The sequence below is a fragment of the Lissotriton helveticus genome, chromosome 5_1 (genome assembly GCF_964261635.1).
Source record: "Lissotriton helveticus chromosome 5_1, aLisHel1.1, whole genome shotgun sequence".
NCBI classification, from domain to species: domain Eukaryota; kingdom Metazoa; phylum Chordata; class Amphibia; order Caudata; family Salamandridae; genus Lissotriton; species Lissotriton helveticus.
Genome location: NC_136065.1, coordinates 963,372,659 through 963,387,813, shown reverse-complemented (window position 1 = coordinate 963,387,813; position 15,155 = coordinate 963,372,659). Strand labels below are relative to the sequence as shown.

At 49.4% G+C, this 15,155-nt stretch overlaps 1 protein-coding gene across 2 annotated transcripts in view; it reads left to right on the top strand.

The window, feature by feature from the left end:
* Nucleotides 1-15,155, top strand: part of INPP5A (inositol polyphosphate-5-phosphatase A) — a 1,643,294-nt gene that overhangs the window by 578,102 nt on the left and 1,050,037 nt on the right. The gene's annotated exons all lie outside the window — the stretch shown is intronic.

Below are 15,155 nucleotides of genomic sequence, written 5' to 3'. Positions count from 1 at the left end.
GAACCCAGTTAGGGTGGTTTTAAAATGGGTCTCTGTTGCTTGTATTTCGATCATGATTGCATCTGACAGGCGTTTGGCGGTTTTTATGATCAGGATCAGCCAGTCCCTGGTGCAGTGCCAGGCGATCTGGGCCCAATCCTTTCTGAAAGTTGCATCATCCAGGAAAATTCTAGGAGCGTTGGTGACTATGAGGCCTTTTGGGGCAGTGTTAGTGCGTAAGTATTGTGCTAGAATTACGCCATGTAGGATGGTCCGTATTCTGTTCCTTTTCTTCTCAGTCAATGTATCCCGGTCGGTTGTTTGTGCTATTGTCGTGGAGATGTTGAAGTCTGCCAGGAGGGATGGGTCGGATAGAATTTCACTGACATCATCTTCAGTGAAAGTAAGGCCGATATTTTCTGCCATTTTTGTCGTTAGAGGTAAAGCTCTCGCAGCTGTGCGCTGCCTAATATTGTTAAATCAAAGGAGAGAGAGAGGACTAGGTAAGCTAGTCCGAATCCCCGTTATTATATATCAAAAACTGGGCACCGGAGGCAGACCCAGTGAGCTCCAACACGAGGAACAAATCCAAAGTACAGGCGGGGCCGAGCAAGTAGCTCCCCCTAGAACAACCAACCAACTAGTCTTTAATATCTCCAGCACACAACTAACCGATGAGGAAATAGAGGTTCTGAATAAAGGCCTCTCCTTCGTCCCCACAACCAGACTGGACAGCTTCAAATTACATGTAGAATTAGCAGAGTTCTTCAGAAAATTAAAGCTGAAAGCTTTCTTTGAAAAGAAAGAGGAGACCGGAAACAACCAAGAGGAGATCCCCAACGAAACGGGTCTTAGACTGAAGTCCAACTTCATCCCACCACCTGCCAGCATCCCAGTAGAGATCGCTGCTTTCAAACAGGCGGTATATACGGAGGTAGAAAAAATACAAGAAAAGGACACCTTCAACAACCTGTCCCATCGGGAACGGGAAACGATCAAACGCCTACAGAATAACCCATCACTTGTCATCAAACCTGCGGATAAAGGTGGGGGCATTGTCCTCATCGACAAAACGGACTATGATAATGAATGTCGCAGACTCCTGAGCGACACCAGGAATTACAGGAGTCTCAAAGAAGACCCCACCGAGGAACTACGCAACAGAATCCACACTCTGGTAATGAACGCCCGAGATGCAGAACATATCTCCAAACAAGAGGCTGACTATTTGTGCACCAAAAATGCTAGAATCCCGTATTTCTACACAGTCCCCAAGATACACAAAGGGGTCACCCCTCCACCGGGCAGACCGATCGTGTCGGGAATCCAATCACTCCTAGAGCCTTTGTCCCGCTACTGTGACTTCTTTCTAAACCCCTTAGTTCAACAGACACCATCATATATAAAGGACACAAAACATCTCCTCAATGTGATCAAAGAAACAAACTTCGATCCAACAACCCAACTCCTTGTCGGATTAGACATTGAGAGCTTATACACCAGTTTGCCACAAGATGCCACATTGCAAGTATTACAAGAGGTCCTCATGGGTAGCATCTGGAATCACCAGACCCCCCGCAGCTTCATCATGGAATGTGCAACCCTTGCACTAAAAGACAACTACTTCGAATATGAAGGAAAACTTTACTTACAGACCAATGGGACCATCATGGGGAGCGTTTTCGCTCCCAGCGTAGCTGGTCTTTACGTGGCCCATTTTGAGAAGACCCATGTACAAACGCCCACCAACCCCTACACAACCAACATCAAAATATGGCGTCGCTACATCGACGACATTCTCATTATCTGGGAAGGGAATCAGGAGACCCTAGACAATTTCTTGTTGTGGATTAATAGCCGTGACAACTACCTGAGATTCACAAGTACCAGCAGTCCATCTGAACTGGCCTTCCTGGACCTCAATATAAAAGCAGACCAGAATGGCCTAACAACCACAACTTTTTATAAACCCACATCGAGAAACTCCCTTCTGAGGTTTGATAGCTTCCATCCTAGACCCCTAAGGGAGAACCTCCCTTATGGTCAGTTCTTGCGCCTCAGACGCAACTGCAGTCAGATCCAGGACTTTAAACAACAATCAACTGCCCTAATCCATAAACTGGAGGACAGAGGATACCCCACAAGGATGCTGAAAACCACCTGCAAAAGGGCGCGGAATCAAAATAGAGAGGCACTACTTGAGACAACCCCGAGACAACCTGAAGAACCCACCCTCACCTGTGTTACCACATATAATACTGCATCAAATCAGGTTTCCAATATCATCAACAAAAACTGGAGGATGATAAACTCAGGCAGTAGGAATTGGGAAAAACCAAGGTTTGCCTACAAAAGAGCAAAAAACCTCAAAGATTCACTAGTCCACACAAGACCAAAACCTAACAATGCTCCTAAAGACAACACAATCCTTAATGTATGGGGCCTCCCAAAACTCGCAGGACACCAACCGTGCCACAACTGCAGTGTATGCCATTTAACATCTCCATCCAAAACCCTGGACCTGGAACCAGGCAAAACATGGACACAACGTCAGTTTACCAATTGCAACTCTTCCAACTTGGTATACCTAATAACTTGCAGTTGTGGATTGCGATACGTCGGGATGACTACCCGCAAGGTGAAAACCAGAATGACAGAACATAGGAGCACCATCCGATGTGGTAAAAACATAAGCAAATTAACAGACCATTTTTTGTCTCACAACCACACTCCCAATGATTTCACATGGACGGTCATAGAACAATTTGACACAACAGAAAATAATGACAGGCACCTCCTTCAGAAAGAACAACGCTGGATATACAGATTATCCACACATATTGGGGGCCTGAATGATTCCATACCATGGAATTCACTGACAACCTGAACTAAGAATTACCCTAACAATCTGTTCCTTCTCTCTCACCCAGTTCATGCTTTGCATTTCTGTGCTTATTAAATGTGCTTTTTTGTTAACTCTCTGTGCATTAACCCCCCAACTGGAAATGCCCCCCAACTCTCTCAGCGCCGTTTATTTATTTATAACTGTGCCACACACTTGGAATGCTCCAACTACACACGCTATCTAAAAGCGGTGCTCCCATACCACAACCTCTGTTCCCACCCCGCGCATGAACACACCTACGAGCGCCTCCAGCACCCCTCCGCGCAGGCGCGAGAACCACTAAACTATCGCGCATGCGCCCGGCGAGAACCACTAAACCACTGCGCAGGCGCCGGGCGGCAATGACACGTGTTTTTCGCGCGCCTGTATCCCTCCCTCTATCTCTACACCTCTACTCTTACACAGGTGAAAAAGATTAACGAGGCTATTTAAACAAGATCTGCTAGGCCCTCCTTTCACATTTCGGGCAACGCAGAAGGACGATAGGTCCAAGGAGGAACCAGACCGGCAATTCCGTGAGTAAATGGACTGCGCACTGCTACTGGGGTAAGCTGTTGAAATCTTTTTCCCTACAGGTCGGATACATTTTCAAAACTGTCACAACCTTCTTTCAGGGTCTTTTTCTCTGCCAGGTGACCCAAGGAAGCTTTGTACAGAAAAAAGCCTGTGTGAGGATAATGTTCTTTTACTTACCTGTACCTCACCTTGCAAAAGTTTGCCTTTCTAGCCCACCACTGCAACCGGCTTCTAGATAAAACCCACACAGGTCCTGTCACTGACACGACCACACTTTAGCCAAATATAGTTCGATCACTCACCTTACAAGACGGCTGAATGATACGTAACTTGCAAAATAATACTAATATGACTCTACCTTGTACGTCTGTCTGTGTCCCCTTTATGTTATATGTAGCAAAGCGAGAGGGAATCCCCCTCTCACCCATATAGCACCTTAGAGAGTGCTACACATAGTCAAAACAACACAATCACTATAATTTAGTTTATTTATTTAATCTACACCTTTTACACATATTCACTTGGTCCTGAGGAAAGCCTGTTTCAAATTAAAAAAGGCCAGGCTGAAACATGTAGACCACACAGGACGCTGGAGGTCATAATCCATACTCCAACACGTCCGTCTGCCTTTTAAATAACCAACAGGGGCCCAGTAAATTAAAGTATTTTTTACCCTCGGGTACTGGGACCGTCTGTATGGTTTTTTAACTTTCACCTTCTCACTCACCACACTGCACACTCAGCAAGTATACCAGCTCCGCAGTAATCTGGCGTTGAAGCACACCCGGGACACATTAGGTGTCACTGTGGTGGGCCCGATGATGAAGCATGCCACCAACTAGGTTGGTGGGTGAGGGCTTTTTGAAAAAACCCAACTGGTTTGCCGACACACGTACTCCATTGAGTCTCTTTCTCCTGTAACTTAGCTAGTCCTCTTCCAATTGAAAATTATCACTTATTAAATGTAATAAGGTAATCCCATGTTATCCTATGGCAGAGGCAGGCCTTGCAGTAGTGAAGACCAATTTTAAGAGTTTTTCACTTACAGGACATGCAAAAGTTAAACATACTTGTCCAAGTTTTTAAATAGGCCCCAACCTAACCTCTGGGCAATTTAGGGCCTATGGGTGAACAATATGTATTAAAATGGAAGGTTTAGGTGTGGCAAAATGGCGAAATGGAAGGCCTGAGACATGTTAAAAGGTTATTTAAGTTGGTGGCACAATAAGAGCTGCAGGCCCACTAGTAGCATTTAATTTACAGGCCCTGGATGCATGTAGTACCACTTTACTTGAATCTTACAAGTAAGGGTATTACATGTGCAATTTGTGTGTTAGCCATGCACAAGCACATTGACACTGGTTAGCATTGATGAAACGTGCAGATCCCTAAAGTCAACAAAAACAAGAGGATGGAAGGCAAAACGTTGGGAAAAACCATGCCTAGGATGCTAGGGACATCACATACTAAGCAAGAATTAAATTCAGATGTGACTACATTAACAATACTAATCTTGTGCTTAGACAATCTCTGCATGGAGGTTGATAACAGCTGTGTAAGAGCCCGTAATATAGTTGATTTTCATGGCCTTCAAGTTCAGTGTCCCTCAGATAATATACAGTCTGTCTGAGAACAGGATCCATGGGCTGGCTCTTGACTAAGCATTCTCTTTTCTCTATATTCACTCAAATTGTTCCGTTCTCTTTCATTCAGCTACTTGGCTCTCAGCCTGGCAGTTCCACTTGGTTTACTGAGAATAAGCATATAACATGGCAGACAAGATAAAGGAAATGGAGCAAAAGCCTCTGAAAGTCTCATTCTACAATAAACACAAGCTACTCGTACAGGCTCCTCATCTCCTCAACCAAAACCATTTCATATAATATCATAAACAAAGACTCCAAAACAGCAAACTTCTTTTCAAGGTAGTCAAACACTGTGTGAACCCTGCACAAGTACATTATCAATGGCTGAAAAGATAAACAAGACCAGAGCCCACCTCAAAAATATCAACATACATTCACCCTGACTACATTCCTCCTCAAACCCCCTCCAAATGTCCAACTTTCAACTGCCTCTTGCAAAATAGCATCCCCTGCATTTTTAACTCCATCAAACCCATCACCCAATAAAGATGGCATTTGGACTTCATATAAAAGGAAATTCTTTCATGGGGACTTCTTCATGCCCCTCCTGAACATTGTTAATGCCTTGATCAATCCAGGAACTTTCCCAGCCAGCCTTGAAATATAATAAATCCTCCACCTGCCCAAGAAACCCATCCAGATCCCAGACTATCTCGCTAAATATTTAAATCCAAAAATAGATCAGCAAGTTCAGCATTCTCCAGGGCTTCCAATCTTGCTTCAGACGAAAATGCAGCATAGAGATCAGTGATGCTCTCCTGATAATTGACAATATTGACTCCTCTCACCTGATCTTTCTTGACCTCTCTGCAGTCTTTGAGACCATTGGCAATCAAGCACTGATCCACACAAATGAAACATGCATGGACTTCTTAAACATGATCCTACAATACTTTGCCTTCTGCATTGCTAATCGCCTCCAGTTCGTCCAGATGGTAACCTGCGAAGTTGTCCAGGGCACCTTCATGTTCTCCCATCACACTCGATCTGTAAATTAAACTCCTCGGAATCCTATGTATCAACAGTGACATCAAGTTCGACCAGTACACTGACAGTATGCAAACAATAGGCCTTTACTGGTGGGTTGTTGTTACACTGTGTTAAAGCCTGTAGGCAGGTATTTTGTTATATGTAACTTTACAGATTAGTGTAGTAGGCAAGGGTTTGGTGTTGGTGAGACCCTGAACAAACTGTGGAGACAGAAGGTATGCACTGCAAAAAATTATTGTTAAGCCATCTTAGAAGGGATTGTATTTTGCTTTACCAACTGTAATTATGTTTGTTTGTACTTTTATGACTGTATGCTGGAAGGTCACCTTGTGGAAAGAATGAGCTTGATACAATGGGCTTGAGTTGAGAATGGTGGCAAGCCAATGTTAAAGGCTATGGGCCATTTGTATCAAAAAAGAGTTTTGCGATTCTCAAATTGCGAATTTTAGCGAATCATTATTAGAGAATCGCAAAATGCAATGTATGTAGGATTTGCAAACATTTTTGCGAATCCTACTTATTCCTTATTTGCGATTCGCAAATTGAGATTTGCAAATAAGGAATACCTTCCCATTCATTCCTATGGGCTAGGAGGCCCATAAGAATGAATGGGAAGACATCCTCAATTTGCGATTACCAAATAGAGAATCGCAAATTGAGAATGCAATTTCAAGGCAATGGGCTTTTGGGATGATACATCCCAAAAAGCTTTTTCCAATTCGCAAAAGGTCCGATTCTGAGAATCTGACTGTTTGCAAACGGGAAAAAAGCTTGATACATATGGCCCAAAATGCCTGTTTGTTATGAGAAGTCACAATACAAGTTATAGGCCTGACATATTGATTGTGGAAAGCATATGTTAAAGGCAATAGTCATTTAAGGGTGCATTGCTATTACTTTGAATTACAGCCTGCAGGAAGCTGCCTCTGTATATATTATCACTACCTGGTAATATCGCACACAGAGTCCAAGGGATCCCCAAAAGTGTACAGGGCTCAAGGTAAAACCCAAAGTGCTCTAATAGTGGTAATGTGAGCGAGCAGCCTCAGGCCTAACACAGAGTAGTGTAAGACATTTATTGCACACACATGGTCAATAAAGGACACACGACACAGGAAGGAGATCCAGACAAATTTTATAAAATTATACTTTGTTTGTACTTTATTTTAAGACCCAGGTCTTCGTAATAAAGAATGTTTTTCATGAAAAATACTCTTCACTTTCAAAAATCGACACTTAGAAACTTTTCCTCACTGTCCAATCTTATCCTATAGGGAAAACAATATTGTGGTTAAACAGGAGAGTATTGAACTTACTGATTCGGTCTTCAGAGACAAAAATCAGCAAGGGCCAGGGGTCAGGTAAGTACCAAAACTGCACCACCAGTGGCACAGTGGTGGCATGCTGCGGAGGTCAAAATCGGACTTCACCCCAATGCTTTCCAATGGAGACCGGAGGTGCCTGGAGCCACACTGTTTGCAGGTAAATAAATCGGTTGCAGGGTCAAGCTTTCGAGGTTAGGTTAAGCACAGGGTGGGCCACAAAGCAGCAAACATACACCAGCAGCGGCACAAGGGCGGCCAGTTGCAGAGTGCATATGTGACATCGGGCTCCCTATGCTTTTCAATGAGAATCTTCTTGATGGTAAAGAGGCTTAAGGTGTGGCACCGGAGGTTGCAGGAGGAAGACCAGCAACAGCAGAGATAAGTTGGGATGTAGGGGGCTGTAGGGGCACTGTCACTTCAGCTCATCCAGACACACGGTCTTCAGGTGCAGGGGTGCCTTTGGACGTCAGAATCTTCTTAACTGAGCTGGTTGCGGTTGGGGGAGCCTTTGGATTCACACTGCAAGCGCTGTCGTGGAAGGCTGGAGAGGTCAGCCAACACTGGACACAAGGACAGCATTACTGGGGAGACTTCACTGCACAGGTTAGCCACTCGACCCATGGGCATCTGGTGCAGAGTGGGAAGGAGATGCAGATCCACCTGGATCTGGCGTCTTTGAAGTCAGTTTCTTCTGGCCAGGTCCACTGTCCACAGGAGATTGGAGTTTTTATTGAAGGCAGCAGTCTTCCCAGGGGTTTTGGAGGCCGTTGTTGCAAGATAGGTCGCATGGTCATCGAAGCTGGAGACCGGCCGGTAGGACTGGGGCCAAGTCAGTTGTAGGACAGGGGCCAAGGCAGTTGTCTTCTGGTTTCTGCTGCAGGGTTTCTTCTTTTTCTTAAGTCATTCCAGATCTGATTTCTAGGTCTGGGGAGCCTCATAAATACTAAATTTAGGGGGCGTTTTAGGGGAGTAGTAGGTAGGGCCAATGGGCACCTTACCTGGGGTGACTACAACCACTATTGTGCCACCCTCCTCTGGGAGGGGGCAGAGACCTAGTCCTGTTTAGAGGATCCCCTCATCTTCAAGATGGAGGGTACTGAAAAGTGAGCTTAACTTCGCTTCCTCCACCAGAGGGGTGGAGTTGGCAAAGGTGGGCACACCTCCTAGCCTTTCTACATTTTCCCGCCCAAAGTGGGGGTGTTAACCAGGGGATTCCATCTGCTGCTAGTAGCAGTGTCTGGGGGTTGTATTACAATGTTTGTAGGCCTTTGAAGCTTCCACTTCGAGCCCTGGCCCAACCTGGGTGTGGAGTTTTGACTCCTCTGCCCAGGATGTGTGTTGTTTCTGGTCTCAGAGAGCAGAGGCTCTCCACCCAGGGGTCCAGAAACATGTCTGTATGTGGCAGGCTGCCTAAACCCAGTCAGTGCCCAAAACCAGGGTCAGTAGGCTTTCAGGGGGCATCTCTGAGGTACACTCTGAGTACATGTTTTAATAAATCTCACACTGGCATCAGTGTGGATTTATTACTCCTAGGTTCATTGAAGCCATCATGGTGCTGTGGAACTCGGGTTGTCAAGTTCCCAGCCCATGTACTCTCTATGGCTTTCCTGTCACTTATAATGTTAGGGAATAGACCTTTATACTGCAGGGGCGCATCTGCTCATGCAGATATGCCCACACCTGGGATAAAGTGCAACCTAACCTGCCTTAAGGCTGGTAAGGCCTGCTAGAGGGGTGACTTACCTACAGATCTTAGGCAGTGCTAGCTGACATGGCACAGAGGCAGTGTGCCATGTCGACTTGGCCATGTCGACTTGGCCATTTGTTTCACCTCACAGTGGCATGGTCCTAGTGAGGGGGTTCCAGGGAACCCTCTTTAGCCTCTACACCCTGGGTACCTAGGATACCACTTACTAGGGACTTGCAGGGGGGGCAGAAGTGCCAATTTTGGACATGTTTTAGGGAAAAACAATGGTACTAGGAACCTGGACAGCAGGGACCCATTGGTCTACAGTCAAAGCTGCATTAAAAGCCAGGCACAAAGCCTAAAGATAGGATTTTTTCTTAGATGGAATCGTATAGATTACCATTGTGCGGAATGATTTTGGTTGCTGCCTCTGACAAACCCTAGGGGTAGAATATTTGCACTTTAATAATTCCTGCTAGAATTGCTTCTGAGCCAATTTCCAGGATCTTGTAAGAAAATAAAATAATTAAATAAAGCAAAGTCCATATATATAAATGTATGTACCCATATACATACATTGAGAGCCCTCGGGTCAGCTCTTTTCTGCTTTGGTCTGTCGGATTGTCATTTGCATTCTAGCAGTGACAGCACCCTGCATCGGGTAATGGCTCAGTCCACATCAGTTATTGGCTCTCTTGCCCTGTGAATGACAGAATTTTCTGACTACATATGTGCGTGAACTTGAAAATGAGTGCACCTTTGTGTTAGGCCAAACATTTAGTTCTGAATTTTCTCCATTTATAGTTCCCCTTTCATTTATTTACTTCTCATCTATTGTAATGTTTCTTAAGAGGATACAACAGATACCAGGCAGTGCTACAGGTCACTGGTTTGCTGCTCATTTCATTTGCAGTGCTCCTGGCACAGCCACTTCCTTTAAACCAGGAGACCAAATGGAATGCTGTTATCCATAATGTATCATTGTTTTACTATTCCAAAATGGCCAACAAATTGGTTCTAAATGTGGTGACCATGCTTGAACGTTAAAAAAAGAAGACTAGCAGGGGGCGTGGCCAACGTGTCAAGATGGCCGTCGCATTTTAATAGTGCTCCGGACCCCTCCATCATCCACGTTGCAATCCGTTGCCATTGGTTCCCCCACAGAACTCGACTGCTTCCTCAACGTGTCTGCAGGGGACAGGAGTTCCCTACGTGCCACTTTCTGGACGATATCCGAGAGCCCAAGATGGCGGCGCCTGGCCCGGGCGTCCCTGACTCTGGTTTCCTGCATTGGCGCCCCCGCCGTGGGCTTGGAGGCCCTCCAGAGCTCCACACCGCTGGCGTACACTTTGTCCACCAAGACAGTGCCCCTCACTCCACCACACACTTTGCTGCCAGTGAGGGCGCGTCCGCCCCCTCCCCCTGCCTAGTCGTTCTTCACCATCCACGATCCAGCTGCAGGGAGAGGTGAGCAGCGCTGGATTCCACCACCTGCGGCCGCTGAATCGAGCGGTGGGGGCTGCGACGCTGGCTGCCTGCTGTTCCGCCGGGGCTTGGGCCTGACCCTGGCCTGGTTTCCTGATTGCTTCGGAGAGATAGCCCGACGCTCCCCGTAAAGAATACTGCTGCTGCCCAGGCCTCGGCCTGTGGAACGGGCTCTCCCCGCGCTGTTGCTTGATGCTCCAGAGTCCTGGGGAGTGTAGGATCCACCCAGTCACTCCTACTTCGCCTATCCTGGGTCCTGTGCTTCTGACCCTGGTGCTCTTGGGACTCCCTGGTCACTGCCGCGGCTGAAGTGACTGCCTGCACAGTTTCCCGGCTCTCTGCTCCAGGCCCGGTGGTTGCTGTCTGCTGTGAGGCGGTGGGTGAGTGCCAGACATCGGTGGCAGGGTTGGTGGGGGTTCCCTGGCCCAGGCCCCCTCTCCCCCCGAGCTGCACTCGACTGTTGACACCCGTCTTGTCCCTGAGTGATGTCAGGGGCCTTCTGGCCGGTCCTGGCTCCCCCTAACTAGTGCAACGACATACCTGCGCCACCGCTGCACCAGTGAATGCGACGCCACTTCCCCAGCGGTTTGGGTCCCAGGGGGTCGCTTCCTCCGACCCAACAGGTTCAACCCTAGGCAGCGGAGCCCTCTGTTTCTGCGCCCTGACCCGGGATAATGCCATGGGCTGACACCTGCCACCTGCGCTCGGCCGCACACATTGATTGGCATGGGGTGCTTCGTGGACCCGCTGTTGCCATCCTATTTTGGCTGCACAAGCAGGGCGGCAGGACGCCTCTTCTTCAACTCCTTGCTGCTTGGTGCCTTGACCCCGGAGCAGTCCTGGTCCGCTCCTCGACCGCACGGCTCCCACCTCTGCTTCTGGCCGGTGGCCCCCACGGCTGTCTCTGCCTTTTCTGTGCCCCACGGAGGTGGGGTGGGTTCGTCCGCCCTCATCGAGCGGCAAGGTGTCCGCGGATCGGGCCCCCATCCCCCCAGCCTCCCTTCGACCTGGTGGTGCTCGCCCCCGGTAGCTGCGGGGAGCCCCCCGCTGAATTGGCTGTTGCCTCGGGCGGTGAGAGGTGAGATTCACGTCCCTGGTGTGCCTGCAGCCTTTGAGACCGGGAGCTTCTGCCGGAGTGGACCTGGTGCCCAGGTCTAAGTATCGACGGCTTGGGCGCTCACCCCCCCATGGTTGAGACTGCCTGCCCTTAAACCTACCATCTACGTCTGGTCTGGGGGAGAGGGGCCCGGGTCCGGCGCTAGTGGCCAGGATGGGCAGAGACAGCGCTCCGAAAACACCTGCACCGCAAACCCAAACCAATATGGACCAGTTCACCACTGCAGGCAAGAGCCCGCCGAGCGGGGCGTCTGGCAGCCCATCCCTTGCTGGGAGAGACCTTTCAACTATCCTGCAGGTGATTGGCACCTCCCAGGCCTCGGTGGAGCGTAAGAACGGCGAGGTGCGGGTTGATGTGGCTCTTATCCGTCAGGACCTCTGGATCGCCATGGCGAGATTGTTGGAAGCTGAGTCACGCCTCTCTACCGCTGAGGACGACCTGGGCCAGCTCAAGATTCAAGTAGCCCGCCTACAGCCTCAGACATCGGAGTTGCACCGCCGGACCGAGGATGCTGAGAACCGTTCGTGTCGGAACAACCTGCGCCTCATAGGATTTCCCGAAAATGGTGAACAGGGGCGCACAGACGTCTTCGTGGAGGCCTGGATCAAGACGTGGATCCCCAAAGATGCTCTCTCACCATGGTTCGTAATCGAACGCGCACACCTCTCCCTGGTAGCCAAGCCTCCCCCCGGAGCCCCACCGCGTCTTATTATCATTCCGACCCTTAACTTTTGGGACCGAGACGCTATCCTGAGGAAAGCTCGAGTTCATGGTCCCCTGAAGTATCAGAACAGTACCATAATTGCTTTCCCGGACTACACAAGGGATGTTCAGGTCCAATGTCGCACGTACAACAAGGTTAAACAGAAACTCCTTAACTTGGGCCTGCGCTACAGGCTCCTCTTCCCGGCTCGCCTTAGAGTTATTTTAAAAGACAAGGCACTCTTTGACACACCACAGGCAGCATGGACTTGGCTCACGGAGGAGCGGCCTCTGCGGCCCCGACCCACGTCTTCTCCTCCCTTGCCGGTCCCTTCCCGGTCACATCAGTCTCCTCCCAAACAACATCGGAAGCGCAACCGGTCCAGTAAGAAGGGGAAGCGACGAGAGGGCCACTCACGATCATTCGGGGCTGAGTCCCACTCGCAGATCACTTCTGAGGTCCCTCCGAATCTGGATGGCCTCAGCCGAGCCAGTTCAATGATGAACGTGCACCAAGAGCAAGACTCTGCCTTGACGCTGCACCCGGCCCTCTCTGACTCAGACCTATCCCGATGTCCCGCGGTGGTGGGGTCTTTTGGCACAACTTTCCGGGCTAACGGTTTTAGTGTAGCTTCTTGAATTGGGCGACAGATGCTTCAGGTTTGGAAGTATAGGCTGGGGGGTGTTGGGGATGGGGCGTTGCTGCCTTCCGTCTTCTGTTTGTTCTGACTCTGTTTGAGTCACGGTTCACAGCTTTGTTCAAACTGATGCCTTTTTTGTTTTTATGGCAGCCTATTGCACGTATATACACGCTCCAACTACAGGGGATACACCATCCTGCGCCAGTCCCATCTCTCTGTCAGGACCGCGATGTCCCATCTCGCATGAGGCCTTGACCCCCCCCAGCTCTTCTCTCTCCATGCCAGCTGCTTCCCAAATGCCTGTACATGGTAGGGCCCGCCACATCTTGTCGTGGAACGTCAATGGGCTACTAGACCGCATCAAACGCACTGCCGTCTTTAGAAGCTCCCAACACCAGTCTCCTCACGTGCTCCTCCTCCAGGAGAAACACCTCCGGGGGAACCCAATGCTTTTTCCTGGCACGATATGGATTCGACAGGGTCTGGCACTCGGGTTTCACACGGGACTCCTGGGGGGTGTCTATACTGACTCGGTGAGGGATCCCCTTCACCTCCATACACGTGACGACTGACACACAAGATCGTTACGTGGCCCTCTCCGATAGGCTTGAGGGACAGATCTTCAACCGCCTTTCAATATATGTTCCTCCAGCCACGCTCCCCTTTACTCTCCACCACCTTACGGAGGTATACTCTGCCCTGTCCCAAGGCCATACCATAATTGGGGGGGACTTCAACGCGGTAATGCAGCTGACCCTTGACGCCATGGGGGATCCCTCCTCATCGCGCCTCACCTGTTCGAAATGACTATCAGATTGGTCGTCTGCCCTTGGTCTGTGTGACGCGTGGAGGATCTGACCCCCCGCTTCAAACAGTACACTCACACCTCAGCGGCCCACCATACCCACTCCCGTATTGACCTGCTCCTCCTTCCTGCCACTGACTGCCAGTTGATATATCTGGTGTTTCTATTCTTCCACGGTGAATCTGGGACCACTGCCCTATCTCTCTCCACCCGGGACACACCGCCGGGGGTCTGGTTCGGTCTGGCGGTTCGACACGTGGGTTTTTCAAGATGCGAACCTTAGGGACGTGCTCACGGAGGAGTTAAAACACTATTGTCTGGCCAATAAAGGCTCAGCTTCCTCCACAGGCACACTGTGTGAAGCAGGCAAGGTCACCTTACGGGGACTGGCCAGAGGCCTGGTCCACGAGAAAAGGGTGAAACAAGCTGCCCACTTGACTCAGCTCGAGGCGCAGGCTGCGTGGCTGGAGGTGACATCGGGAGACACCGACAATGCCCACCCAGCTAGTCAACTTGCAATGCTTCCACCAGATCTCTCTAGACTCGGCTAAGATGCTCTGGCACTCCTCGGTGGCCCGTGTCTATGGATGGGGCAACAAAAACGGTAAACCGCTTCACAATCTCCTACCCCAGGGCCAATAGAATTATTCCCGAAATCCGAGAAGCTGCTGGTACTCATCACTGTACTTTGTTAGCTGTCGCCCAGGCCTTCACGAGTTACTATTCTCAGCTCTATTCAGCCCGGCCCCCAGGGCTTCTCTAACCGACCTACTGGATAGAACCGATACCCATCTCCCTTGCTTACCCCAGACCGACTCAGTGGACCTTGATCTTCCCTTTACTCCGGAGGAGTTGCAAGGTGCTATCTCCCTATTTAACCCTGGGAAGACGCCAGGGCCTGATGGTTTCCCACAGGAATATTATGCGGCATACCGTGACATACTGGTCCCTCACCTGGTCAACCTTTTTCAACATGTGTTAGAGACTGGCTCTTTCCCCCAGAGATTGATGCTGCTAACATAGAGGTCATTCTAAAAATCAACCACCCTCCCTTTCCTGTGCGGACTACCGCCCGATCTCGCTCATCAAAAATGAAATAAAAAAGGTTGCCACTGCCAGCGTCTTCGCCCCTTGCTGCATGAATTGATCAACTCGGATCAGTGTGGCATTATGCTAGCTCGCTGCACCCGGCATTGTATACGACGCCTCCATCTCGCCCTAGCCCATCGCCTCCTGCTTACCCCATATTTGGCCCTGTTGCTAATTGACTTTGAGAAGGCCTTTGATACGGTAGACTGGGGCAACCTGGAAGACGTTCTCACCACGATGGGCTTCGGCCCTCACTTTTGGTGTCTCA